The sequence below is a fragment of the Oncorhynchus masou genome, chromosome 17 (genome assembly GCF_036934945.1).
Source record: "Oncorhynchus masou masou isolate Uvic2021 chromosome 17, UVic_Omas_1.1, whole genome shotgun sequence".
Lineage (NCBI taxonomy): Eukaryota > Metazoa > Chordata > Actinopteri > Salmoniformes > Salmonidae > Oncorhynchus > Oncorhynchus masou.
Genome location: NC_088228.1, coordinates 16,921,254 through 16,946,544, shown reverse-complemented (window position 1 = coordinate 16,946,544; position 25,291 = coordinate 16,921,254). Strand labels below are relative to the sequence as shown.

At 40.9% G+C, this 25,291-nt stretch overlaps 12 non-coding genes across 12 annotated transcripts; 1 reads left to right on the top strand and 11 right to left on the bottom strand.

Moving 5' to 3' along the window:
* Window positions 1-1,605: 1,605 nt before the first annotated feature.
* Window positions 1,606-1,679, bottom strand: trnai-aau (transfer RNA isoleucine (anticodon AAU)). Its single transcript has one exon. It is a non-coding gene; the product is annotated as a tRNA-Ile (tRNA).
* A 2,527-nt stretch (window positions 1,680-4,206) lies between these two features.
* trnai-aau (transfer RNA isoleucine (anticodon AAU)) lies at window positions 4,207-4,280 on the bottom strand. The gene has a single exon. It is a non-coding gene; the product is annotated as a tRNA-Ile (tRNA).
* Window positions 4,281-6,806: 2,526 nt separating this feature from the next.
* Window positions 6,807-6,880, bottom strand: trnai-aau (transfer RNA isoleucine (anticodon AAU)). The gene has a single exon. It is a non-coding gene; the product is annotated as a tRNA-Ile (tRNA).
* Window positions 6,881-9,407: 2,527 nt separating this feature from the next.
* Window positions 9,408-9,481, bottom strand: trnai-aau (transfer RNA isoleucine (anticodon AAU)). The gene has a single exon. It is a non-coding gene; the product is annotated as a tRNA-Ile (tRNA).
* A 2,527-nt stretch (window positions 9,482-12,008) lies between these two features.
* On the bottom strand, window positions 12,009-12,082 carry trnai-aau (transfer RNA isoleucine (anticodon AAU)). The gene has a single exon. It is a non-coding gene; the product is annotated as a tRNA-Ile (tRNA).
* A 2,527-nt stretch (window positions 12,083-14,609) lies between these two features.
* On the bottom strand, window positions 14,610-14,683 carry trnai-aau (transfer RNA isoleucine (anticodon AAU)). Its single transcript has one exon. It is a non-coding gene; the product is annotated as a tRNA-Ile (tRNA).
* A 1,881-nt stretch (window positions 14,684-16,564) lies between these two features.
* trnai-aau (transfer RNA isoleucine (anticodon AAU)) lies at window positions 16,565-16,638 on the bottom strand. The gene has a single exon. It is a non-coding gene; the product is annotated as a tRNA-Ile (tRNA).
* Window positions 16,639-19,165: 2,527 nt separating this feature from the next.
* Window positions 19,166-19,239, bottom strand: trnai-aau (transfer RNA isoleucine (anticodon AAU)). The gene has a single exon. It is a non-coding gene; the product is annotated as a tRNA-Ile (tRNA).
* Window positions 19,240-21,120: 1,881 nt separating this feature from the next.
* trnai-aau (transfer RNA isoleucine (anticodon AAU)) lies at window positions 21,121-21,194 on the bottom strand. Its single transcript has one exon. It is a non-coding gene; the product is annotated as a tRNA-Ile (tRNA).
* Window positions 21,195-23,721: 2,527 nt separating this feature from the next.
* Window positions 23,722-23,795, bottom strand: trnai-aau (transfer RNA isoleucine (anticodon AAU)). The gene has a single exon. It is a non-coding gene; the product is annotated as a tRNA-Ile (tRNA).
* A 312-nt stretch (window positions 23,796-24,107) lies between these two features.
* Window positions 24,108-24,179, top strand: trnaw-cca (transfer RNA tryptophan (anticodon CCA)). The gene has a single exon. It is a non-coding gene; the product is annotated as a tRNA-Trp (tRNA).
* Window positions 24,180-24,652: 473 nt separating this feature from the next.
* On the bottom strand, window positions 24,653-24,724 carry trnap-agg (transfer RNA proline (anticodon AGG)). Its single transcript has one exon. It is a non-coding gene; the product is annotated as a tRNA-Pro (tRNA).
* Between the last annotated feature and the right edge of the window lie 567 nt (window positions 24,725-25,291).

The window sequence follows — 25,291 nt, the reverse complement described above, 5'->3', positions numbered from 1 at the left end:
AGTTTCTGATTTTTGCAATGTTATGGAGATGGAAAAAAGCTGTCCTTGAAACAGTCTTGATATGTTCGTCAAAAGAGAGATCAGGTCCAGAGTAACGCCGAGGTCCTTCACAGTTTTATTTTTAGAGACGACTGTACAACTATTAAGATTAATTGTCAGATTCAACAGAAGATATCTTTGTTTCTTGGGACCTAGAACAAGCATCTCTGTTCTGTCTGAGTTTAAAAGTAGAACGTTTGCAGCCATCCCCTTCCTTATGTCTGGAACACAGGCTTCTAGCGATGGCAATTTTGGGGCTTCACCATGTTTCATTGAAATGTACAGCTGTGTGTCATCCGCATAGCAGTGAAAGTTAACATTATGTTTTCGAATGACATCCCCAAGAGGTAAAATATATAGTGAAAACAATAGTGGTCCTAAAACGGAACCTTGAGGAACACCGACATTTACATTTGATTTGTCAGAGGACAAACCATTCACAGAGACAAACTGATATCTTTCCGACAGATAAGATCTAAACCAGGCCAGAACTTGTCCGTGTAGACCAATTTGGGTTTCCAATCTCTCCAAAAGAATATGGTGATCGATGGTATCAAAAGCAGCACTAAGGTCTAGGAGCACGAGGACAGAGGCAAAGCCTCGGTCTGATGCCATTAAAAGGTAATTTACCACCTTCACAAGTGCAGTCTCAGTGCTATGATGGGGTCTAGACCCAGACTGAAACATTTTGTATACATTGTTTGTCTTCAGGAAGGCACTGAGTTGCTGTGCAACAGCCTTTTCTAAAAATTTTGAGAGGAATGGAAGATTCGATATAGGTCGATCGTTTTTTATATTTTCTGGGTCAAGGTTTGGCTTTTTCAAGAGAGGCTTTATTACTGCCACTTTTAGTGAGTCCCAGAAAGAGGGCCAATTATCTACAAATTCTATCTTTTGGGATGGGCAGAAAACCGTTTTCAACCAGCGATTGAGTTGTTAGACTCTGCTGTAGAGCTCATCACTCCCCCTAACTGGGAGGGGGCCAGAGACAATTACTCGATGCAGACACATCTTTCTAGCTGATTTACACACTGAATCTATGTTGGATAACAATATGCAAGAGAAAGGCCATAATGTATTATTCCAGCCCAGGCTCAATTTAGATTTTGGCCACTAGAAGGCAGCAGTGTATGTGCAAAGTTTCATTTTTAATTAATTTGGAAAAACATAATTCCACTTTGACATTATGGGGTATTGTGTGTAGGCCAATGACAAAAATATCTATATTTAATCAATATTAAATTCAGGCTGTAACACAACCAAATATGGAAATAGTCAAGAGGTGTGGATACCTTCTGAAGGCACTGTATGTTGTAGCGAATTTTCAAAGATGCATTATGATGCATTACATGCTCAAAACATTTATTTTAACCAAAATTACAATTATGACAATAACTGCGGCAATTTGCATGACAATTAATCATTACCCAAAATGTAATAATCAGCACAGCCCTGGTGGGATGTATTTTAAGACATGATTTGTGTAAATCATAGTTGCTTTCAGCATTTAATGACACATACAGCGCATACAGTACCAAATACACAACTCGCCTAAGGAAAAGTTAGTGGCCAGTACGGGTATCGAACCCGCGACCTTCGCGTTATTAGCACGACGCTCTAACCAACTGAGCTAACCGGCCATAGAGCACAGATCAAAATGTCATGTATTTGAACATTGACAACAGACATAGTGGAGTGGCAAAACTACTTTTAGAGTTTTATGCTATGAGCACACAATCCTAGTGAGTTTGTGTGCCCACTGCACCGTTTCTATACATGGTTGAGGATTGAATTCAGCAACCTCTCTCATTGCCAACCCTTTGATCCTTAACACTGTAGTTGCTCCAAGTAAACTATAATGGAATAGTGCTGGAGCAAACTGTGACAAAATAGACGTGTCACACAAAATGCATAGCACAGTCAAATACCTGAACATACACCTTGTGGTTCTAGACCAATTCCAGTGGAAAGAGGGGAACCAGCCAAGCAGAGACAGCAAGGGCGGTTCGTTGCTCCAGAGCCTTTCCGTTGACCTTCACACTCCTGTGCCAGACTACACTCAATCAAAGGACCCACTGAAGAGATGAGTCTCCAGTAAAGACTTAAAGGTTGAGACTGAGTTTGCGTCTCTCACATGGGTAGGCAGACCATTCCATAAAAATTGAGCTCTATAGGAGAAAGCCCTGCCTCCAGCTCTTTGCTTAGAAATTCTAGGGACAATTAGGAGGCCTGCGTCTTGTGACCGTAGCGTACGTGTAGGTATGTACGGCAGGACCAAATCAGAGAGATAGGTAGGAGCAAGCCCATGTAATGCTTTGTAGATTAGCAGTAAAACCTTCAAATCAGCCCTTGCCTTGACTGGAAGGCAGTGTCGGGAGGCTAGCACTGGAGTAATATGATCAAATTTTTTGGTTCTAGTCAGGATTCTAGCAGCCGTATTTAGCACTAACTGAAGTTTATTTAGTGCTTTATCCAGGTAGCCGGAAAGTAGAGCATTGCAGTAGTCTAACCTAGAAGTAACAAAAGCATGGATACATTTTTCTGCATCATTTTGGGACAGAAAGTTTCTGATTTTTGCAATGTTATGGAGATGGAAAAAAGCTGTCCTTGAAACAGTCTTGATATGTTCGTCAAAAGAGAGATCAGGTCCAGAGTAACGCCGAGGTCCTTCACAGTTTTATTTTTAGAGACGACTGTACAACTATTAAGATTAATTGTCAGATTCAACAGAAGATATCTTTGTTTCTTGGGACCTAGAACAAGCATCTCTGTTCTGTCTGAGTTTAAAAGTAGAACGTTTGCAGCCATCCCCTTCCTTATGTCTGGAACACAGGCTTCTAGCGATGGCAATTTTGGGGCTTCACCATGTTTCATTGAAATGTACAGCTGTGTGTCATCCGCATAGCAGTGAAAGTTAACATTATGTTTTCGAATGACATCCCCAAGAGGTAAAATATATAGTGAAAACAATAGTGGTCCTAAAACGGAACCTTGAGGAACACCGACATTTACATTTGATTTGTCAGAGGACAAACCATTCACAGAGACAAACTGATATCTTTCCGACAGATAAGATCTAAACCAGGCCAGAACTTGTCCGTGTAGACCAATTTGGGTTTCCAATCTCTCCAAAAGAATATGGTGATCGATGGTATCAAAAGCAGCACTAAGGTCTAGGAGCACGAGGACAGAGGCAAAGCCTCGGTCTGATGCCATTAAAAGGTAATTTACCACCTTCACAAGTGCAGTCTCAGTGCTATGATGGGGTCTAGACCCAGACTGAAACATTTTGTATACATTGTTTGTCTTCAGGAAGGCACTGAGTTGCTGTGCAACAGCCTTTTCTAAAAATTTTGAGAGGAATGGAAGATTCGATATAGGTCGATCGTTTTTTATATTTTCTGGGTCAAGGTTTGGCTTTTTCAAGAGAGGCTTTATTACTGCCACTTTTAGTGAGTCCCAGAAAGAGGGCCAATTATCTACAAATTCTATCTTTTGGGATGGGCAGAAAACCGTTTTCAACCAGCGATTGAGTTGTTAGACTCTGCTGTAGAGCTCATCACTCCCCCTAACTGGGAGGGGGCCAGAGACAATTACTCGATGCAGACACATCTTTCTAGCTGATTTACACACTGAATCTATGTTGGATAACAATATGCAAGAGAAAGGCCATAATGTATTATTCCAGCCCAGGCTCAATTTAGATTTTGGCCACTAGAAGGCAGCAGTGTATGTGCAAAGTTTCATTTTTAATTAATTTGGAAAAACATAATTCCACTTTGACATTATGGGGTATTGTGTGTAGGCCAATGACAAAAATATCTATATTTAATCAATATTAAATTCAGGCTGTAACACAACCAAATATGGAAATAGTCAAGAGGTGTGGATACCTTCTGAAGGCACTGTATGTTGTAGCGAATTTTCAAAGATGCATTATGATGCATTACATGCTCAAAACATTTATTTTAACCAAAATTACAATTATGACAATAACTGCGGCAATTTGCATGACAATTAATCATTACCCAAAATGTAATAATCAGCACAGCCCTGGTGGGATGTATTTTAAGACATGATTTGTGTAAATCATAGTTGCTTTCAGCATTTAATGACACATACAGCGCATACAGTACCAAATACACAACTCGCCTAAGGAAAAGTTAGTGGCCAGTACGGGTATCGAACCCGCGACCTTCGCGTTATTAGCACGACGCTCTAACCAACTGAGCTAACCGGCCATAGAGCACAGATCAAAATGTCATGTATTTGAACATTGACAACAGACATAGTGGAGTGGCAAAACTACTTTTAGAGTTTTATGCTATGAGCACACAATCCTAGTGAGTTTGTGTGCCCACTGCACCGTTTCTATACATGGTTGAGGATTGAATTCAGCAACCTCTCTCATTGCCAACCCTTTGATCCTTAACACTGTAGTTGCTCCAAGTAAACTATAATGGAATAGTGCTGGAGCAAACTGTGACAAAATAGACGTGTCACACAAAATGCATAGCACAGTCAAATACCTGAACATACACCTTGTGGTTCTAGACCAATTCCAGTGGAAAGAGGGGAACCAGCCAAGCAGAGACAGCAAGGGCGGTTCGTTGCTCCAGAGCCTTTCCGTTGACCTTCACACTCCTGTGCCAGACTACACTCAATCAAAGGACCCACTGAAGAGATGAGTCTCCAGTAAAGACTTAAAGGTTGAGACTGAGTTTGCGTCTCTCACATGGGTAGGCAGACCATTCCATAAAAATTGAGCTCTATAGGAGAAAGCCCTGCCTCCAGCTCTTTGCTTAGAAATTCTAGGGACAATTAGGAGGCCTGCGTCTTGTGACCGTAGCGTACGTGTAGGTATGTACGGCAGGACCAAATCAGAGAGATAGGTAGGAGCAAGCCCATGTAATGCTTTGTAGATTAGCAGTAAAACCTTCAAATCAGCCCTTGCCTTGACTGGAAGGCAGTGTCGGGAGGCTAGCACTGGAGTAATATGATCAAATTTTTTGGTTCTAGTCAGGATTCTAGCAGCCGTATTTAGCACTAACTGAAGTTTATTTAGTGCTTTATCCAGGTAGCCGGAAAGTAGAGCATTGCAGTAGTCTAACCTAGAAGTAACAAAAGCATGGATACATTTTTCTGCATCATTTTGGGACAGAAAGTTTCTGATTTTTGCAATGTTATGGAGATGGAAAAAGCTGTCCTTGAAACAGTCTTGATATGTTCGTCAAAAGAGAGATCAGGTCCAGAGTAACGCCGAGGTCCTTCACAGTTTTATTTTTAGAGACGACTGTACAACTATTAAGATTAATTGTCAGATTCAACAGAAGATATCTTTGTTTCTTGGGACCTAGAACAAGCATCTCTGTTCTGTCTGAGTTTAAAAGTAGAACGTTTGCAGCCATCCCCTTCCTTATGTCTGGAACACAGGCTTCTAGCGATGGCAATTTTGGGGCTTCACCATGTTTCATTGAAATGTACAGCTGTGTGTCATCCGCATAGCAGTGAAAGTTAACATTATGTTTTCGAATGACATCCCCAAGAGGTAAAATATATAGTGAAAACAATAGTGGTCCTAAAACGGAACCTTGAGGAACACCGACATTTACATTTGATTTGTCAGAGGACAAACCATTCACAGAGACAAACTGATATCTTTCCGACAGATAAGATCTAAACCAGGCCAGAACTTGTCCGTGTAGACCAATTTGGGTTTCCAATCTCTCCAAAAGAATATGGTGATCGATGGTATCAAAAGCAGCACTAAGGTCTAGGAGCACGAGGACAGAGGCAAAGCCTCGGTCTGATGCCATTAAAAGGTAATTTACCACCTTCACAAGTGCAGTCTCAGTGCTATGATGGGGTCTAGACCCAGACTGAAACATTTTGTATACATTGTTTGTCTTCAGGAAGGCACTGAGTTGCTGTGCAACAGCCTTTTCTAAAAATTTTGAGAGGAATGGAAGATTCGATATAGGTCGATCGTTTTTTATATTTTCTGGGTCAAGGTTTGGCTTTTTCAAGAGAGGCTTTATTACTGCCACTTTTAGTGAGTCCCAGAAAGAGGGCCAATTATCTACAAATTCTATCTTTTGGGATGGGCAGAAAACCGTTTTCAACCAGCGATTGAGTTGTTAGACTCTGCTGTAGAGCTCATCACTCCCCCTAACTGGGAGGGGGCCAGAGACAATTACTCGATGCAGACACATCTTTCTAGCTGATTTACACACTGAATCTATGTTGGATAACAATATGCAAGAGAAAGGCCATAATGTATTATTCCAGCCCAGGCTCAATTTAGATTTTGGCCACTAGAAGGCAGCAGTGTATGTGCAAAGTTTCATTTTTAATTAATTTGGAAAAACATAATTCCACTTTGACATTATGGGGTATTGTGTGTAGGCCAATGACAAAAATATCTATATTTAATCAATATTAAATTCAGGCTGTAACACAACCAAATATGGAAATAGTCAAGAGGTGTGGATACCTTCTGAAGGCACTGTATGTTGTAGCGAATTTTCAAAGATGCATTATGATGCATTACATGCTCAAAACATTTATTTTAACCAAAATTACAATTATGACAATAACTGCGGCAATTTGCATGACAATTAATCATTACCCAAAATGTAATAATCAGCACAGCCCTGGTGGGATGTATTTTAAGACATGATTTGTGTAAATCATAGTTGCTTTCAGCATTTAATGACACATACAGCGCATACAGTACCAAATACACAACTCGCCTAAGGAAAAGTTAGTGGCCAGTACGGGTATCGAACCCGCGACCTTCGCGTTATTAGCACGACGCTCTAACCAACTGAGCTAACCGGCCATAGAGCACAGATCAAAATGTCATGTATTTGAACATTGACAACAGACATAGTGGAGTGGCAAAACTACTTTTAGAGTTTTATGCTATGAGCACACAATCCTAGTGAGTTTGTGTGCCCACTGCACCGTTTCTATACATGGTTGAGGATTGAATTCAGCAACCTCTCTCATTGCCAACCCTTTGATCCTTAACACTGTAGTTGCTCCAAGTAAACTATAATGGAATAGTGCTGGAGCAAACTGTGACAAAATAGACGTGTCACACAAAATGCATAGCACAGTCAAATACCTGAACATACACCTTGTGGTTCTAGACCAATTCCAGTGGAAAGAGGGGAACCAGCCAAGCAGAGACAGCAAGGGCGGTTCGTTGCTCCAGAGCCTTTCCGTTGACCTTCACACTCCTGTGCCAGACTACACTCAATCAAAGGACCCACTGAAGAGATGAGTCTCCAGTAAAGACTTAAAGGTTGAGACTGAGTTTGCGTCTCTCACATGGGTAGGCAGACCATTCCATAAAAATTGAGCTCTATAGGAGAAAGCCCTGCCTCCAGCTCTTTGCTTAGAAATTCTAGGGACAATTAGGAGGCCTGCGTCTTGTGACCGTAGCGTACGTGTAGGTATGTACGGCAGGACCAAATCAGAGAGATAGGTAGGAGCAAGCCCATGTAATGCTTTGTAGATTAGCAGTAAAACCTTCAAATCAGCCCTTGCCTTGACTGGAAGGCAGTGTCGGGAGGCTAGCACTGGAGTAATATGATCAAATTTTTTGGTTCTAGTCAGGATTCTAGCAGCCGTATTTAGCACTAACTGAAGTTTATTTAGTGCTTTATCCAGGTAGCCGGAAAGTAGAGCATTGCAGTAGTCTAACCTAGAAGTAACAAAAGCATGGATACATTTTTCTGCATCATTTTGGGACAGAAAGTTTCTGATTTTTGCAATGTTATGGAGATGGAAAAAAGCTGTCCTTGAAACAGTCTTGATATGTTCGTCAAAAGAGAGATCAGGTCCAGAGTAACGCCGAGGTCCTTCACAGTTTTATTTTTAGAGACGACTGTACAACTATTAAGATTAATTGTCAGATTCAACAGAAGATATCTTTGTTTCTTGGGACCTAGAACAAGCATCTCTGTTCTGTCTGAGTTTAAAAGTAGAACGTTTGCAGCCATCCCCTTCCTTATGTCTGGAACACAGGCTTCTAGCGATGGCAATTTTGGGGCTTCACCATGTTTCATTGAAATGTACAGCTGTGTGTCATCCGCATAGCAGTGAAAGTTAACATTATGTTTTCGAATGACATCCCCAAGAGGTAAAATATATAGTGAAAACAATAGTGGTCCTAAAACGGAACCTTGAGGAACACCGACATTTACATTTGATTTGTCAGAGGACAAACCATTCACAGAGACAAACTGATATCTTTCCGACAGATAAGATCTAAACCAGGCCAGAACTTGTCCGTGTAGACCAATTTGGGTTTCCAATCTCTCCAAAAGAATATGGTGATCGATGGTATCAAAAGCAGCACTAAGGTCTAGGAGCACGAGGACAGAGGCAAAGCCTCGGTCTGATGCCATTAAAAGGTAATTTACCACCTTCACAAGTGCAGTCTCAGTGCTATGATGGGGTCTAGACCCAGACTGAAACATTTTGTATACATTGTTTGTCTTCAGGAAGGCACTGAGTTGCTGTGCAACAGCCTTTTCTAAAAATTTTGAGAGGAATGGAAGATTCGATATAGGTCGATCGTTTTTTATATTTTCTGGGTCAAGGTTTGGCTTTTTCAAGAGAGGCTTTATTACTGCCACTTTTAGTGAGTCCCAGAAAGAGGGCCAATTATCTACAAATTCTATCTTTTGGGATGGGCAGAAAACCGTTTTCAACCAGCGATTGAGTTGTTAGACTCTGCTGTAGAGCTCATCACTCCCCCTAACTGGGAGGGGGCCAGAGACAATTACTCGATGCAGACACATCTTTCTAGCTGATTTACACACTGAATCTATGTTGGATAACAATATGCAAGAGAAAGGCCATAATGTATTATTCCAGCCCAGGCTCAATTTAGATTTTGGCCACTAGAAGGCAGCAGTGTATGTGCAAAGTTTCATTTTTAATTAATTTGGAAAAACATAATTCCACTTTGACATTATGGGGTATTGTGTGTAGGCCAATGACAAAAATATCTATATTTAATCAATATTAAATTCAGGCTGTAACACAACCAAATATGGAAATAGTCAAGAGGTGTGGATACCTTCTGAAGGCACTGTATGTTGTAGCGAATTTTCAAAGATGCATTATGATGCATTACATGCTCAAAACATTTATTTTAACCAAAATTACAATTATGACAATAACTGCGGCAATTTGCATGACAATTAATCATTACCCAAAATGTAATAATCAGCACAGCCCTGGTGGGATGTATTTTAAGACATGATTTGTGTAAATCATAGTTGCTTTCAGCATTTAATGACACATACAGCGCATACAGTACCAAATACACAACTCGCCTAAGGAAAAGTTAGTGGCCAGTACGGGTATCGAACCCGCGACCTTCGCGTTATTAGCACGACGCTCTAACCAACTGAGCTAACCGGCCATAGAGCACAGATCAAAATGTCATGTATTTGAACATTGACAACAGACATAGTGGAGTGGCAAAACTACTTTTAGAGTTTTATGCTATGAGCACACAATCCTAGTGAGTTTGTGTGCCCACTGCACCGTTTCTATACATGGTTGAGGATTGAATTCAGCAACCTCTCTCATTGCCAACCCTTTGATCCTTAACACTGTAGTTGCTCCAAGTAAACTATAATGGAATAGTGCTGGAGCAAACTGTGACAAAATAGACGTGTCACACAAAATGCATAGCACAGTCAAATACCTGAACATACACCTTGTGGTTCTAGACCAATTCCAGTGGAAAGAGGGGAACCAGCCAAGCAGAGACAGCAAGGGCGGTTCGTTGCTCCAGAGCCTTTCCGTTGACCTTCACACTCCTGTGCCAGACTACACTCAATCAAAGGACCCACTGAAGAGATGAGTCTCCAGTAAAGACTTAAAGGTTGAGACTGAGTTTGCGTCTCTCACATGGGTAGGCAGACCATTCCATAAAAATTGAGCTCTATAGGAGAAAGCCCTGCCTCCAGCTCTTTGCTTAGAAATTCTAGGGACAATTAGGAGGCCTGCGTCTTGTGACCGTAGCGTACGTGTAGGTATGTACGGCAGGACCAAATCAGAGAGATAGGTAGGAGCAAGCCCATGTAATGCTTTGTAGATTAGCAGTAAAACCTTCAAATCAGCCCTTGCCTTGACTGGAAGGCAGTGTCGGGAGGCTAGCACTGGAGTAATATGATCAAATTTTTTGGTTCTAGTCAGGATTCTAGCAGCCGTATTTAGCACTAACTGAAGTTTATTTAGTGCTTTATCCAGGTAGCCGGAAAGTAGAGCATTGCAGTAGTCTAACCTAGAAGTAACAAAAGCATGGATACATTTTTCTGCATCATTTTGGGACAGAAAGTTTCTGATTTTTGCAATGTTATGGAGATGGAAAAAAGCTGTCCTTGAAACAGTCTTGATATGTTCGTCAAAAGAGAGATCAGGTCCAGAGTAACGCCGAGGTCCTTCACAGTTTTATTTTTAGAGACGACTGTACAACTATTAAGATTAATTGTCAGATTCAACAGAAGATATCTTTGTTTCTTGGGACCTAGAACAAGCATCTCTGTTCTGTCTGAGTTTAAAAGTAGAACGTTTGCAGCCATCCCCTTCCTTATGTCTGGAACACAGGCTTCTAGCGATGGCAATTTTGGGGCTTCACCATGTTTCATTGAAATGTACAGCTGTGTGTCATCCGCATAGCAGTGAAAGTTAACATTATGTTTTCGAATGACATCCCCAAGAGGTAAAATATATAGTGAAAACAATAGTGGTCCTAAAACGGAACCTTGAGGAACACCGACATTTACATTTGATTTGTCAGAGGACAAACCATTCACAGAGACAAACTGATATCTTTCCGACAGATAAGATCTAAACCAGGCCAGAACTTGTCCGTGTAGACCAATTTGGGTTTCCAATCTCTCCAAAAGAATATGGTGATCGATGGTATCAAAAGCAGCACTAAGGTCTAGGAGCACGAGGACAGAGGCAAAGCCTCGGTCTGATGCCATTAAAAGGTAATTTACCACCTTCACAAGTGCAGTCTCAGTGCTATGATGGGGTCTAGACCCAGACTGAAACATTTTGTATACATTGTTTGTCTTCAGGAAGGCACTGAGTTGCTGTGCAACAGCCTTTTCTAAAAATTTTGAGAGGAATGGAAGATTCGATATAGGTCGATCGTTTTTTATATTTTCTGGGTCAAGGTTTGGCTTTTTCAAGAGAGGCTTTATTACTGCCACTTTTAGTGAGTCCCAGAAAGAGGGCCAATTATCTACAAATTCTATCTTTTGGGATGGGCAGAAAACCGTTTTCAACCAGCGATTGAGTTGTTAGACTCTGCTGTAGAGCTCATCACTCCCCCTAACTGGGAGGGGGCCAGAGACAATTACTCGATGCAGACACATCTTTCTAGCTGATTTACACACTGAATCTATGTTGGATAACAATATGCAAGAGAAAGGCCATAATGTATTATTCCAGCCCAGGCTCAATTTAGATTTTGGCCACTAGAAGGCAGCAGTGTATGTGCAAAGTTTCATTTTTAATTAATTTGGAAAAACATAATTCCACTTTGACATTATGGGGTATTGTGTGTAGGCCAATGACAAAAATATCTATATTTAATCAATATTAAATTCAGGCTGTAACACAACCAAATATGGAAATAGTCAAGAGGTGTGGATACCTTCTGAAGGCACTGTATGTTGTAGCGAATTTTCAAAGATGCATTATGATGCATTACATGCTCAAAACATTTATTTTAACCAAAATTACAATTATGACAATAACTGCGGCAATTTGCATGACAATTAATCATTACCCAAAATGTAATAATCAGCACAGCCCTGGTGGGATGTATTTTAAGACATGATTTGTGTAAATCATAGTTGCTTTCAGCATTTAATGACACATACAGCGCATACAGTACCAAATACACAACTCGCCTAAGGAAAAGTTAGTGGCCAGTACGGGTATCGAACCCGCGACCTTCGCGTTATTAGCACGACGCTCTAACCAACTGAGCTAACCGGCCATAGAGCACAGATCAAAATGTCATGTATTTGAACATTGACAACAGACATAGTGGAGTGGCAAAACTACTTTTAGAGTTTTATGCTATGAGCACACAATCCTAGTGAGTTTGTGTGCCCACTGCACCGTTTCTATACATGGTTGAGGATTGAATTCAGCAACCTCTCTCATTGCCAACCCTTTGATCCTTAACACTGTAGTTGCTCCAAGTAAACTATAATGGAATAGTGCTGGAGCAAACTGTGACAAAATAGACGTGTCACACAAAATGCATAGCACAGTCAAATACCTGAACATACACCTTGTGGTTCTAGACCAATTCCAGTGGAAAGAGGGGAACCAGCCAAGCAGAGACAGCAAGGGCAGTTCGTTGCTCCAGAGCCTTTCCGTTGACCTTCACACTCCTGTGCCAGACTACACTCAATCAAAGGACCCACTGAAGAGATGAGTCTCCAGTAAAGACTTAAAGGTTGAGACTGAGTTTGCGTCTCTCACATGGGTAGGCAGACCATTCCATAAAAATTGAGCTCTATAGGAGAAAGCCCTGCCTCCAGCTCTTTGCTTAGAAATTCTAGGGACAATTAGGAGGCCTGCGTCTTGTGACCGTAGCGTACGTGTAGGTATGTACGGCAGGACCAAATCAGAGAGATAGGTAGGAGCAAGCCCATGTAATGCTTTGTAGATTAGCAGTAAAACCTTCAAATCAGCCCTTGCCTTGACTGGAAGGCAGTGTCGGGAGGCTAGCACTGGAGTAATATGATCAAATTTTTTGGTTCTAGTCAGGATTCTAGCAGCCGTATTTAGCACTAACTGAAGTTTATTTAGTGCTTTATCCAGGTAGCCGGAAAGTAGAGCATTGCAGTAGTCTAACCTAGAAGTAACAAAAGCATGGATACATTTTTCTGCATCATTTTGGGACAGAAAGTTTCTGATTTTTGCAATGTTATGGAGATGGAAAAAAGCTGTCCTTGAAACAGTCTTGATATGTTCGTCAAAAGAGAGATCAGGTCCAGAGTAACGCCGAGGTCCTTCACAGTTTTATTTTTAGAGACGACTGTACAACTATTAAGATTAATTGTCAGATTCAACAGAAGATATCTTTGTTTCTTGGGACCTAGAACAAGCATCTCTGTTCTGTCTGAGTTTAAAAGTAGAACGTTTGCAGCCATCCCCTTCCTTATGTCTGGAACACAGGCTTCTAGCGATGGCAATTTTGGGGCTTCACCATGTTTCATTGAAATGTACAGCTGTGTGTCATCCGCATAGCAGTGAAAGTTAACATTATGTTTTCGAATGACATCCCCAAGAGGTAAAATATATAGTGAAAACAATAGTGGTCCTAAAACGGAACCTTGAGGAACACCGACATTTACATTTGATTTGTCAGAGGACAAACCATTCACAGAGACAAACTGATATCTTTCCGACAGATAAGATCTAAACCAGGCCAGAACTTGTCCGTGTAGACCAATTTGGGTTTCCAATCTCTCCAAAAGAATATGGTGATCGATGGTATCAAAAGCAGCACTAAGGTCTAGGAGCACGAGGACAGAGGCAAAGCCTCGGTCTGATGCCATTAAAAGGTAATTTACCACCTTCACAAGTGCAGTCTCAGTGCTATGATGGGGTCTAGACCCAGACTGAAACATTTTGTATACATTGTTTGTCTTCAGGAAGGCACTGAGTTGCTGTGCAACAGCCTTTTCTAAAAATTTTGAGAGGAATGGAAGATTCGATATAGGTCGATCGTTTTTTATATTTTCTGGGTCAAGGTTTGGCTTTTTCAAGAGAGGCTTTATTACTGCCACTTTTAGTGAGTCCCAGAAAGAGGGCCAATTATCTACAAATTCTATCTTTTGGGATGGGCAGAAAACCGTTTTCAACCAGCGATTGAGTTGTTAGACTCTGCTGTAGAGCTCATCACTCCCCCTAACTGGGAGGGGGCCAGAGACAATTACTCGATGCAGACACATCTTTCTAGCTGATTTACACACTGAATCTATGTTGGATAACAATATGCAAGAGAAAGGCCATAATGTATTATTCCAGCCCAGGCTCAATTTAGATTTTGGCCACTAGAAGGCAGCAGTGTATGTGCAAAGTTTCATTTTTAATTAATTTGGAAAAACATAATTCCACTTTGACATTATGGGGTATTGTGTGTAGGCCAATGACAAAAATATCTATATTTAATCAATATTAAATTCAGGCTGTAACACAACCAAATATGGAAATAGTCAAGAGGTGTGGATACCTTCTGAAGGCACTGTATGTTGTAGCGAATTTTCAAAGATGCATTATGATGCATTACATGCTCAAAACATTTATTTTAACCAAAATTACAATTATGACAATAACTGCGGCAATTTGCATGACAATTAATCATTACCCAAAATGTAATAATCAGCACAGCCCTGGTGGGATGTATTTTAAGACATGATTTGTGTAAATCATAGTTGCTTTCAGCATTTAATGACACATACAGCGCATACAGTACCAAATACACAACTCGCCTAAGGAAAAGTTAGTGGCCAGTACGGGTATCGAACCCGCGACCTTCGCGTTATTAGCACGACGCTCTAACCAACTGAGCTAACCGGCCATAGGGCACAGATCAAAATGTCATGTATTTGAACATTGACAACAGACATAGTGGAGTGGCAAAACTACTTTTAGAGTTTTATGCTATGAGCACACAATCCTAGTGAGTTTGTGTGCCCACTGCACCGTTTCTATACATGGTTGAGGATTGAATTCAGCAACCTCTCTCATTGCCAACCCTTTGATCCTTAACACTGTAGTTGCTCCAAGTAAACTATAATGGAATAGTGCTGGAGCAAACTGTGACAAAATAGACGTGTCACACAAAATGCATAGCACAGTCAAATACCTGAACATACACCTTGTGGTTCTAGACCAATTCCAGTGGAAAGAGGGGAACCAGCCAAGCAGAGACAGCAAGGGCAGTTCGTTGCTCCAGAGCCTTTCCGTTGACCTTCACACTCCTGTGCCAGACTACACTCAATCAAAGGACCCACTGAAGAGATGAGTCTCCAGTAAAGACTTAAAGGTTGAGACTGAGTTTGCGTCTCTCACATGGGTAGGCAGACCATTCCATAAAAATTGAGCTCTATAGGAGAAAGCCCTGCCTCCAGCTCTTTGCTTAGAAATTCTAGGGACAATTAGGAGGCCTGCGTCTTGTGACCGTAGCGTACGTGTAGGTATGTACGGCAGGACCAAATCAGAGAGATAGGTAGGAGCAAGCCCATGTAATGCTTTGTAGATTAGCAGTAAAACCTTCAAATCAGCCCTTGCCTTGACTGGAAGGCAGTGTCGGGAGGCTAGCACTGGAGTAATATGATCAAATTTTTTGGTTCTAGTCAGGATTCTAGCAGCCGTATTTAGCACTAACTGAAGTTTATTTAGTGCTTTATCCAGGTAGCCGGAAAGTAGAGCATTGCAGTAGTCTAACCTAGAAGTAACAAAAGCATGGATACATTTTTCTGCATCATTTTGGGACAGAAAGTTTCTGATTTTTGCAATGTTATGGAGATGGAAAAAAGCTGTCCTTGAAACAGTCTTGATATGTTCGTCAAAAGAGAGATCAGGTCCAGAGTAACGCCGAGGTCCTTCACAGTTTTATTTTTAGAGACGACTGTACAACTATTAAGATTAATTGTCAGATTCAACAGAAGATATCTTTGTTTTTTATATTTTCTGGGTCAAGGTTTGGCTTTTTCAAGAGAGGCTTTATTACTGCCACTTTTAGTGAGTCCCAGAAAGAGGGCCAATTATCTACAAATTCTATCTTTTGGGATGGGCAGAAAACCGTTTTCAACCAGCGATTGAGTTGTTAGACTCTGCTGTAGAGCTCATCACTCCCCCTAACTGGGAGGGGGCCAGAGACAATTACTCGATGCAGACACATCTTTCTAGCTGATTTACACACTGAATCTATGTTGGATAACAATATGCAAGAGAAAGGCCATAATGTATTATTCCAGCCCAGGCTCAATTTAGATTTTGGCCACTAGAAGGCAGCAGTGTATGTGCAAAGTTTCATTTTTAATTAATTTGGAAAAACATAATTCCACTTTGACATTATGGGGTATTGTGTGTAGGCCAATGACAAAAATATCTATATTTAATCAATATTAAATTCAGGCTGTAACACAACCAAATATGGAAATAGTCAAGAGGTGTGGATACCTTCTGAAGGCACTGTATGTTGTAGCGAATTTTCAAAGATGCATTATGATGCATTACATGCTCAAAACATTTATTTTAACCAAAATTACAATTATGACAATAACTGCGGCAATTTGCATGACAATTAATCATTACCCAAAATGTAATAATCAGCACAGCCCTGGTGGGATGTATTTTAAGACATGATTTGTGTAAATCATAGTTGCTTTCAGCATTTAATGACACATACAGCGCATACAGTACCAAATACACAACTCGCCTAAGGAAAAGTTAGTGGCCAGTACGGGTATCGAACCCGCGACCTTCGCGTTATTAGCACGACGCTCTAACCAACTGAGCTAACCGGCCATAGAGCACAGATCAAAATGTCATGTATTTGAACATTGACAACAGACATAGTGGAGTGGCAAAACTACTTTTAGAGTTTTATGCTATGAGCACACAATCCTAGTGAGTTTGTGTGCCCACTGCACCGTTTCTATACATGGTTGAGGATTGAATTCAGCAACCTCTCTCATTGCCAACCCTTTGATCCTTAACACTGTAGTTGCTCCAAGTAAACTATAATGGAATAGTGCTGGAGCAAACTGTGACAAAATAGACGTGTCACACAAAATGCATAGCACAGTCAAATACCTGAACATACACCTTGTGGTTCTAGACCAATTCCAGTGGAAAGAGGGGAACCAGCCAAGCAGAGACAGCAAGGGCGGTTCGTTGCTCCAGAGCCTTTCCGTTGACCTTCACACTCCTGTGCCAGACTACACTCAATCAAAGGACCCACTGAAGAGATGAGTCTCCAGTAAAGACTTAAAGGTTGAGACTGAGTTTGCGTCTCTCACATGGGTAGGCAGACCATTCCATAAAAATTGAGCTCTATAGGAGAAAGCCCTGCCTCCAGCTCTTTGCTTAGAAATTCTAGGGACAATTAGGAGGCCTGCGTCTTGTGACCGTAGCGTACGTGTAGGTATGTACGGCAGGACCAAATCAGAGAGATAGGTAGGAGCAAGCCCATGTAATGCTTTGTAGATTAGCAGTAAAACCTTCAAATCAGCCCTTGCCTTGACTGGAAGGCAGTGTCGGGAGGCTAGCACTGGAGTAATATGATCAAATTTTTTGGTTCTAGTCAGGATTCTAGCAGCCGTATTTAGCACTAACTGAAGTTTATTTAGTGCTTTATCCAGGTAGCCGGAAAGTAGAGCATTGCAGTAGTCTAACCTAGAAGTAACAAAAGCATGGATACATTTTTCTGCATCATTTTGGGACAGAAAGTTTCTGATTTTTGCAATGTTATGGAGATGGAAAAAAGCTGTCCTTGAAACAGTCTTGATATGTTCGTCAAAAGAGAGATCAGGTCCAGAGTAACGCCGAGGTCCTTCACAGTTTTATTTTTAGAGACGACTGTACAACTATTAAGATTAATTGTCAGATTCAACAGAAGATATCTTTGTTTCTTGGGACCTAGAACAAGCATCTCTGTTCTGTCTGAGTTTAAAAGTAGAACGTTTGCAGCCATCCCCTTCCTTATGTCTGGAACACAGGCTTCTAGCGATGGCAATTTTGGGGCTTCACCATGTTTCATTGAAATGTACAGCTGTGTGTCATCCGCATAGCAGTGAAAGTTAACATTATGTTTTCGAATGACATCCCCAAGAGGTAAAATATATAGTGAAAACAATAGTGGTCCTAAAACGGAACCTTGAGGAACACCGACATTTACATTTGATTTGTCAGAGGACAAACCATTCACAGAGACAAACTGATATCTTTCCGACAGATAAGATCTAAACCAGGCCAGAACTTGTCCGTGTAGACCAATTTGGGTTTCCAATCTCTCCAAAAGAATATGGTGATCGATGGTATCAAAAGCAGCACTAAGGTCTAGGAGCACGAGGACAGAGGCAAAGCCTCGGTCTGATGCCATTAAAAGGTAATTTACCACCTTCACAAGTGCAGTCTCAGTGCTAATATGGGGTCTAGACCCAGACTGAAACATTTTGTATACATTGTTTGTCTTCAGGAAGGCACTGAGTTGCTGTGCAACAGCCTTTTCTAAAAATTTTGAGAGGAATGGAAGATTCGATATAGGTCGATCGTTTTTTATATTTTCTGGGTCAAGGTTTGGCTTTTTCAAGAGAGGCTTTATTACTGCCACTTTTAGTGAGTCCCAGAAAGAGGGCCAATTATCTACAAATTCTATCTTTTGGGATGGGCAGAAAACCGTTTTCAACCAGCGATTGAGTTGTTAGACTCTGCTGTAGAGCTCATCACTCCCCCTAACTGGGAGGGGGCCAGAGACAATTACTCGATGCAGACACATCTTTCTAGCTGATTTACACACTGAATCTATGTTGGATAACAATATGCAAGAGAAAGGCCATAATGTATTATTCCAGCCCAGGCTCAATTTAGATTTTGGCCACTAGAAGGCAGCAGTGTATGTGCAAAGTTTCATTTTTAATTAATTTGGAAAAACATAATTCCACTTTGACATTATGGGGTATTGTGTGTAGGCCAATGACAAAAATATCTATATTTAATCAATATTAAATTCAGGCTGTAACACAACCAAATATGGAAATAGTCAAGAGGTGTGGATACCTTCTGAAGGCACTGTATGTTGTAGCGAATTTTCAAAGATGCATTATGATGCATTACATGCTCAAAACATTTATTTTAACCAAAATTACAATTATGACAATAACTGCGGCAATTTGCATGACAATTAATCATTACCCAAAATGTAATAATCAGCACAGCCCTGGTGGGATGTATTTTAAGACATGATTTGTGTAAATCATAGTTGCTTTCAGCATTTAATGACACATACAGCGCATACAGTACCAAATACACAACTCGCCTAAGGAAAAGTTAGTGGCCAGTACGGGTATCGAACCCGCGACCTTCGCGTTATTAGCACGACGCTCTAACCAACTGAGCTAACCGGCCATAGGGCACAGATCAAAATGTCATGTATTTGAACATTGACAACAGACATAGTGGAGTGGCAAAACTACTTTTAGAGTTTTATGCTATGAGCACACAATCCTAGTGAGTTTGTGTGCCCACTGCACCGTTTCTATACATGGTTGAGGATTGAATTCAGCAACCTCTCTCATTGCCAACCCTTTGATCCTTAACACTGTAGTTGCTCCAAGTAAACTATAATGGAATAGTGCTGGAGCAAACTGTGACAAAATAGACGTGTCACACAAAATGCATAGCACAGTCAAATACCTGAACATACACCTTGTGGTTCTAGACCAATTCCAGTGGAAAGAGGGGAACCAGCCAAGCAGAGACAGCAAGGGCAGTTCGTTGCTCCAGAGCCTTTCCGTTGACCTTCACACTCCTGTGCCAGACTACACTCAATCAAAGGACCCACTGAAGAGATGAGTCTCCAGTAAAGACTTAAAGGTTGAGACTGAGTTTGCGTCTCTCACATGGGTAGGCAGACCATTCCATAAAAATTGAGCTCTATAGGAGAAAGCCCTGCCTCCAGCTCTTTGCTTAGAAATTCTAGGGACAATTAGGAGGCCTGCGTCTTGTGACCGTAGCGTACGTGTAGGTATGTACGGCAGGACCAAATCAGAGAGATAGGTAGGAGCAAGCCCATGTAATGCTTTGTAGATTAGCAGTAAAACCTTCAAATCAGCCCTTGCCTTGACTGGAAGGCAGTGTCGGGAGGCTAGCACTGGAGTAATATGATCAAATTTTTTGGTTCTAGTCAGGATTCTAGCAGCCGTATTTAGCACTAACTGAAGTTTATTTAGTGCTTTATCCAGGTAGCCGGAAAGTAGAGCATTGCAGTAGTCTAACCTAGAAGTAACAAAAGCATGGATACATTTTTCTGCATCATTTTGGGACAGAAAGTTTCTGATTTTTGCAATGTTATGGAGATGGAAAAAAGCTGTCCTTGAAACAGTCTTGATATGTTCGTCAAAAGAGAGATCAGGTCCAGAGTAACGCCGAGGTCCTTCACAGTTTTATTTTTAGAGACGACTGTACAACTATTAAGATTAATTGTCAGATTCAACAGAAGATATCTTTGTTTTTTATATTTTCTGGGTCAAGGTTTGGCTTTTTCAAGAGAGGCTTTATTACTGCCACTTTTAGTGAGTCCCAGAAAGAGGGCCAATTATCTACAAATTCTATCTTTTGGGATGGGCAGAAAACCGTTTTCAACCAGCGATTGAGTTGTTAGACTCTGCTGTAGAGCTCATCACTCCCCCTAACTGGGAGGGGGCCAGAGACAATTACTCGATGCAGACACATCTTTCTAGCTGATTTACACACTGAATCTATGTTGGATAACAATATGCAAGAGAAAGGCCATAATGTATTATTCCAGCCCAGGCTCAATTTAGATTTTGGCCACTAGAAGGCAGCAGTGTATGTGCAAAGTTTCATTTTTAATTAATTTGGAAAAACATAATTCCACTTTGACATTATGGGGTATTGTGTGTAGGCCAATGACAAAAATATCTATATTTAATCAATATTAAATTCAGGCTGTAACACAACCAAATATGGAAATAGTCAAGAGGTGTGGATACCTTCTGAAGGCACTGTATGTTGTAGCGAATTTTCAAAGATGCATTATGATGCATTACATGCTCAAAACATTTATTTTAACCAAAATTACAATTATGACAATAACTGCGGCAATTTGCATGACAATTAATCATTACCCAAAATGTAATAATCAGCACAGCCCTGGTGGGATGTATTTTAAGACATGATTTGTGTAAATCATAGTTGCTTTCAGCATTTAATGACACATACAGCGCATACAGTACCAAATACACAACTCGCCTAAGGAAAAGTTAGTGGCCAGTACGGGTATCGAACCCGCGACCTTCGCGTTATTAGCACGACGCTCTAACCAACTGAGCTAACCGGCCATAGAGCACAGATCAAAATGTCATGTATTTGAACATTGACAACAGACATAGTGGAGTGGCAAAACTACTTTTAGAGTTTTATGCTATGAGCACACAATCCTAGTGAGTTTGTGTGCCCACTGCACCGTTTCTATACATGGTTGAGGATTGAATTCAGCAACCTCTCTCATTGCCAACCCTTTGATCCTTAACACTGTAGTTGCTCCAAGTAAACTATAATGGAATAGTGCTGGAGCAAACTGTGACAAAATAGACGTGTCACACAAAATGCATAGCACAGTCAAATACCTGAACATACACCTTGTGGTTCTAGACCAATTCCAGTGGAAAGAGGGGAACCAGCCAAGCAGAGACAGCAAGGGCGGTTCGTTGCTCCAGAGCCTTTCCGTTGACCTTCACACTCCTGTGCCAGACTACACTCAATCAAAGGACCCACTGAAGAGATGAGTCTCCAGTAAAGACTTAAAGGTTGAGACTGAGTTTGCGTCTCTCACATGGGTAGGCAGACCATTCCATAAAAATTGAGCTCTATAGGAGAAAGCCCTGCCTCCAGCTCTTTGCTTAGAAATTCTAGGGACAATTAGGAGGCCTGCGTCTTGTGACCGTAGCGTACGTGTAGGTATGTACGGCAGGACCAAATCAGAGAGATAGGTAGGAGCAAGCCCATGTAATGCTTTGTAGATTAGCAGTAAAACCTTCAAATCAGCCCTTGCCTTGACTGGAAGGCAGTGTCGGGAGGCTAGCACTGGAGTAATATGATCAAATTTTTTGGTTCTAGTCAGGATTCTAGCAGCCGTATTTAGCACTAACTGAAGTTTATTTAGTGCTTTATCCAGGTAGCCGGAAAGTAGAGCATTGCAGTAGTCTAACCTAGAAGTAACAAAAGCATGGATACATTTTTCTGCATCATTTTGGGACAGAAAGTTTCTGATTTTTGCAATGTTATGGAGATGGAAAAAAGCTGTCCTTGAAACAGTCTTGATATGTTCGTCAAAAGAGAGATCAGGTCCAGAGTAACGCCGAGGTCCTTCACAGTTTTATTTTTAGAGACGACTGTACAACTATTAAGATTAATTGTCAGATTCAACAGAAGATATCTTTGTTTCTTGGGACCTAGAACAAGCATCTCTGTTCTGTCTGAGTTTAAAAGTAGAACGTTTGCAGCCATCCCCTTCCTTATGTCTGGAACACAGGCTTCTAGCGATGGCAATTTTGGGGCTTCACCATGTTTCATTGAAATGTACAGCTGTGTGTCATCCGCATAGCAGTGAAAGTTAACATTATGTTTTCGAATGACATCCCCAAGAGGTAAAATATATAGTGAAAACAATAGTGGTCCTAAAACGGAACCTTGAGGAACACCGACATTTACATTTGATTTGTCAGAGGACAAACCATTCACAGAGACAAACTGATATCTTTCCGACAGATAAGATCTAAACCAGGCCAGAACTTGTCCGTGTAGACCAATTTGGGTTTCCAATCTCTCCAAAAGAATATGGTGATCGATGGTATCAAAAGCAGCACTAAGGTCTAGGAGCACGAGGACAGAGGCAAAGCCTCGGTCTGATGCCATTAAAAGGTAATTTACCACCTTCACAAGTGCAGTCTCAGTGCTATGATGGGGTCTAGAACCAGACTGAAACATTTTGTATACATTGTTTGTCTTCAGGAAGGCACTGAGTTGCTGTGCAACAGCCTTTTCTAAAAATTTTGAGAGGAATGGAAGATTCGATATAGGTCGATCGTTTTTTATATTTTCTGGGTCAAGGTTTGGCTTTTTCAAGAGAGGCTTTATTACTGCCACTTTTAGTGAGTCCCAGAAAGAGGGCCAATTATCTACAAATTCTATCTTTTGGGATGGGCAGAAAACCGTTTTCAACCAGCGATTGAGTTGTTAGACTCTGCTGTAGAGCTCATCACTCCCCCTAACTGGGAGGGGGCCAGAGACAATTACTCGATGCAGACACATCTTTCTAGCTGATTTACACACTGAATCTATGTTGGATAACAATATGCAAGAGAAAGGCCATAATGTATTATTCCAGCCCAGGCTCAATTTAGATTTTGGCCACTAGAAGGCAGCAGTGTATGTGCAAAGTTTCATTTTTAATTAATTTGGAAAAACATAATTCCACTTTGACATTATGGGGTATTGTGTGTAGGCCAATGACAAAAATATCTATATTTAATCAATATTAAATTCAGGCTGTAACACAACCAAATATGGAAATAGTCAAGAGGTGTGGATACCTTCTGAAGGCACTGTATGTTGTAGCGAATTTTCAAAGATGCATTATGATGCATTACATGCTCAAAACATTTATTTTAACCAAAATTACAATTATGACAATAACTGCGGCAATTTGCATGACAATTAATCATTACCCAAAATGTAATAATCAGCACAGCCCTGGTGGGATGTATTTTAAGACATGATTTGTGTAAATCATAGTTGCTTTCAGCATTTAATGACACATACAGCGCATACAGTACCAAATACACAACTCGCCTAAGGAAAAGTTAGTGGCCAGTACGGGTATCGAACCCGCGACCTTCGCGTTATTAGCACGACGCTCTAACCAACTGAGCTAACCGGCCATAGGGCACAGATCAAAATGTCATGTATTTGAACATTGACAACAGACATAGTGGAGTGGCAAAACTACTTTTAGAGTTTTATGCTATGAGCACACAATCCTAGTGAGTTTGTGTGCCCACTGCACCGTTTCTATACATGGTTGAGGATTGAATTCAGCAACCTCTCTCATTGCCAACCCTTTGATCCTTAACACTGTAGTTGCTCCAAGTAAACTATAATGGAATAGTGCTGGAGCAAACTGTGACAAAATAGACGTGTCACACAAAATGCATAGCACAGTCAAATACCTGAACATACACCTTGTGGTACTAGACCTCGTGGCGCAACGGTAGCGCGTCTGACTCCAGATCAGAAGGTTGCGTGTTCAAATCACGTCGGGGTCAAAACTTTTTCTCTCTGTGTTCAATGACAACACATCGGGCCAACAAACATTGGACGTTACTAATAATGCCCGAGAAGTCTGTGTTTGGAGGATACATTGGCACGGGTGTTGTTCGTCTCAGGCTTGCAAACTGTGGCAATATAACCTCCAAACACTGGGTTGCCAACGTATTAATATAATGATTGACATATTTTCACCAAAAAAATGTTGGGAATAATTTACTCATACTATTTCGTCTATCCACAAGCTAACACAATAACTTAAAACTGAAGCTGGAAAGACTCCAAACTTGCTACGTTTCGTTTGACTTTTTTTCAATTTACATTTATAATTTGTGATTACAAGAGTCTAAAATCAACTGAATCTCAATTTAATAATAATAATTTCTGCCATATTTTGTCTGAAATATAATGACATGTTGGCTTTATGTTTTGCCTAAAATTCTAAAAGAAAGTGTGAGAAATATAAAAAGGAGGGCTCGTCCGGGATTTGAACCCGGGACCTCTCGCACCCTAAGCGAGAATCATACCCCTAGACCAACGAGCCACGACAGAAGGTACTGGAATTATGTAATTTTTAAACAAAGTTTTTTATTTTTTTTATTTTGTAAATTCAGATTCCTGGACGATAAGGTGCCCCTGTTAAATATGTGAAGTCAGTGCTATGTCAATTGGACTTCAGTTTGCAGCGTTGGCCCAGTAACCGGAAAGTTGCTGGATCAAATCTGGAGCTGACAAGGTAAAAATCTGCCGTCCTGCCCTGAGTAAGGCAGTTAACCCACTGTTCCCCGGGCGCCGAAGACGTGGATGTCGATTATGGCAGCCCCCGCACCTCTCCGATTCAGAGGTTGGGTTAAATGCGAAAGACACGTTTCAGTTGAATGCTTTCAGTTGTATAACTGACTAGGTATCAGCCCATTCCTCTTTTTGTTATTACACTATATATCATGTGTAACTAGCTTACTAGGCTTTGATTGGGTATAGGTCGTTTTGACAGCAAGCTAACGTTATCTAGTTAAATTAGCTTGTTAGAACGCGTTTAAACGATTGGAAGCTATCTATTGACCCACTTTTCATTCATTACGTTCAAATACACGGGGTACTGTGATAAGTA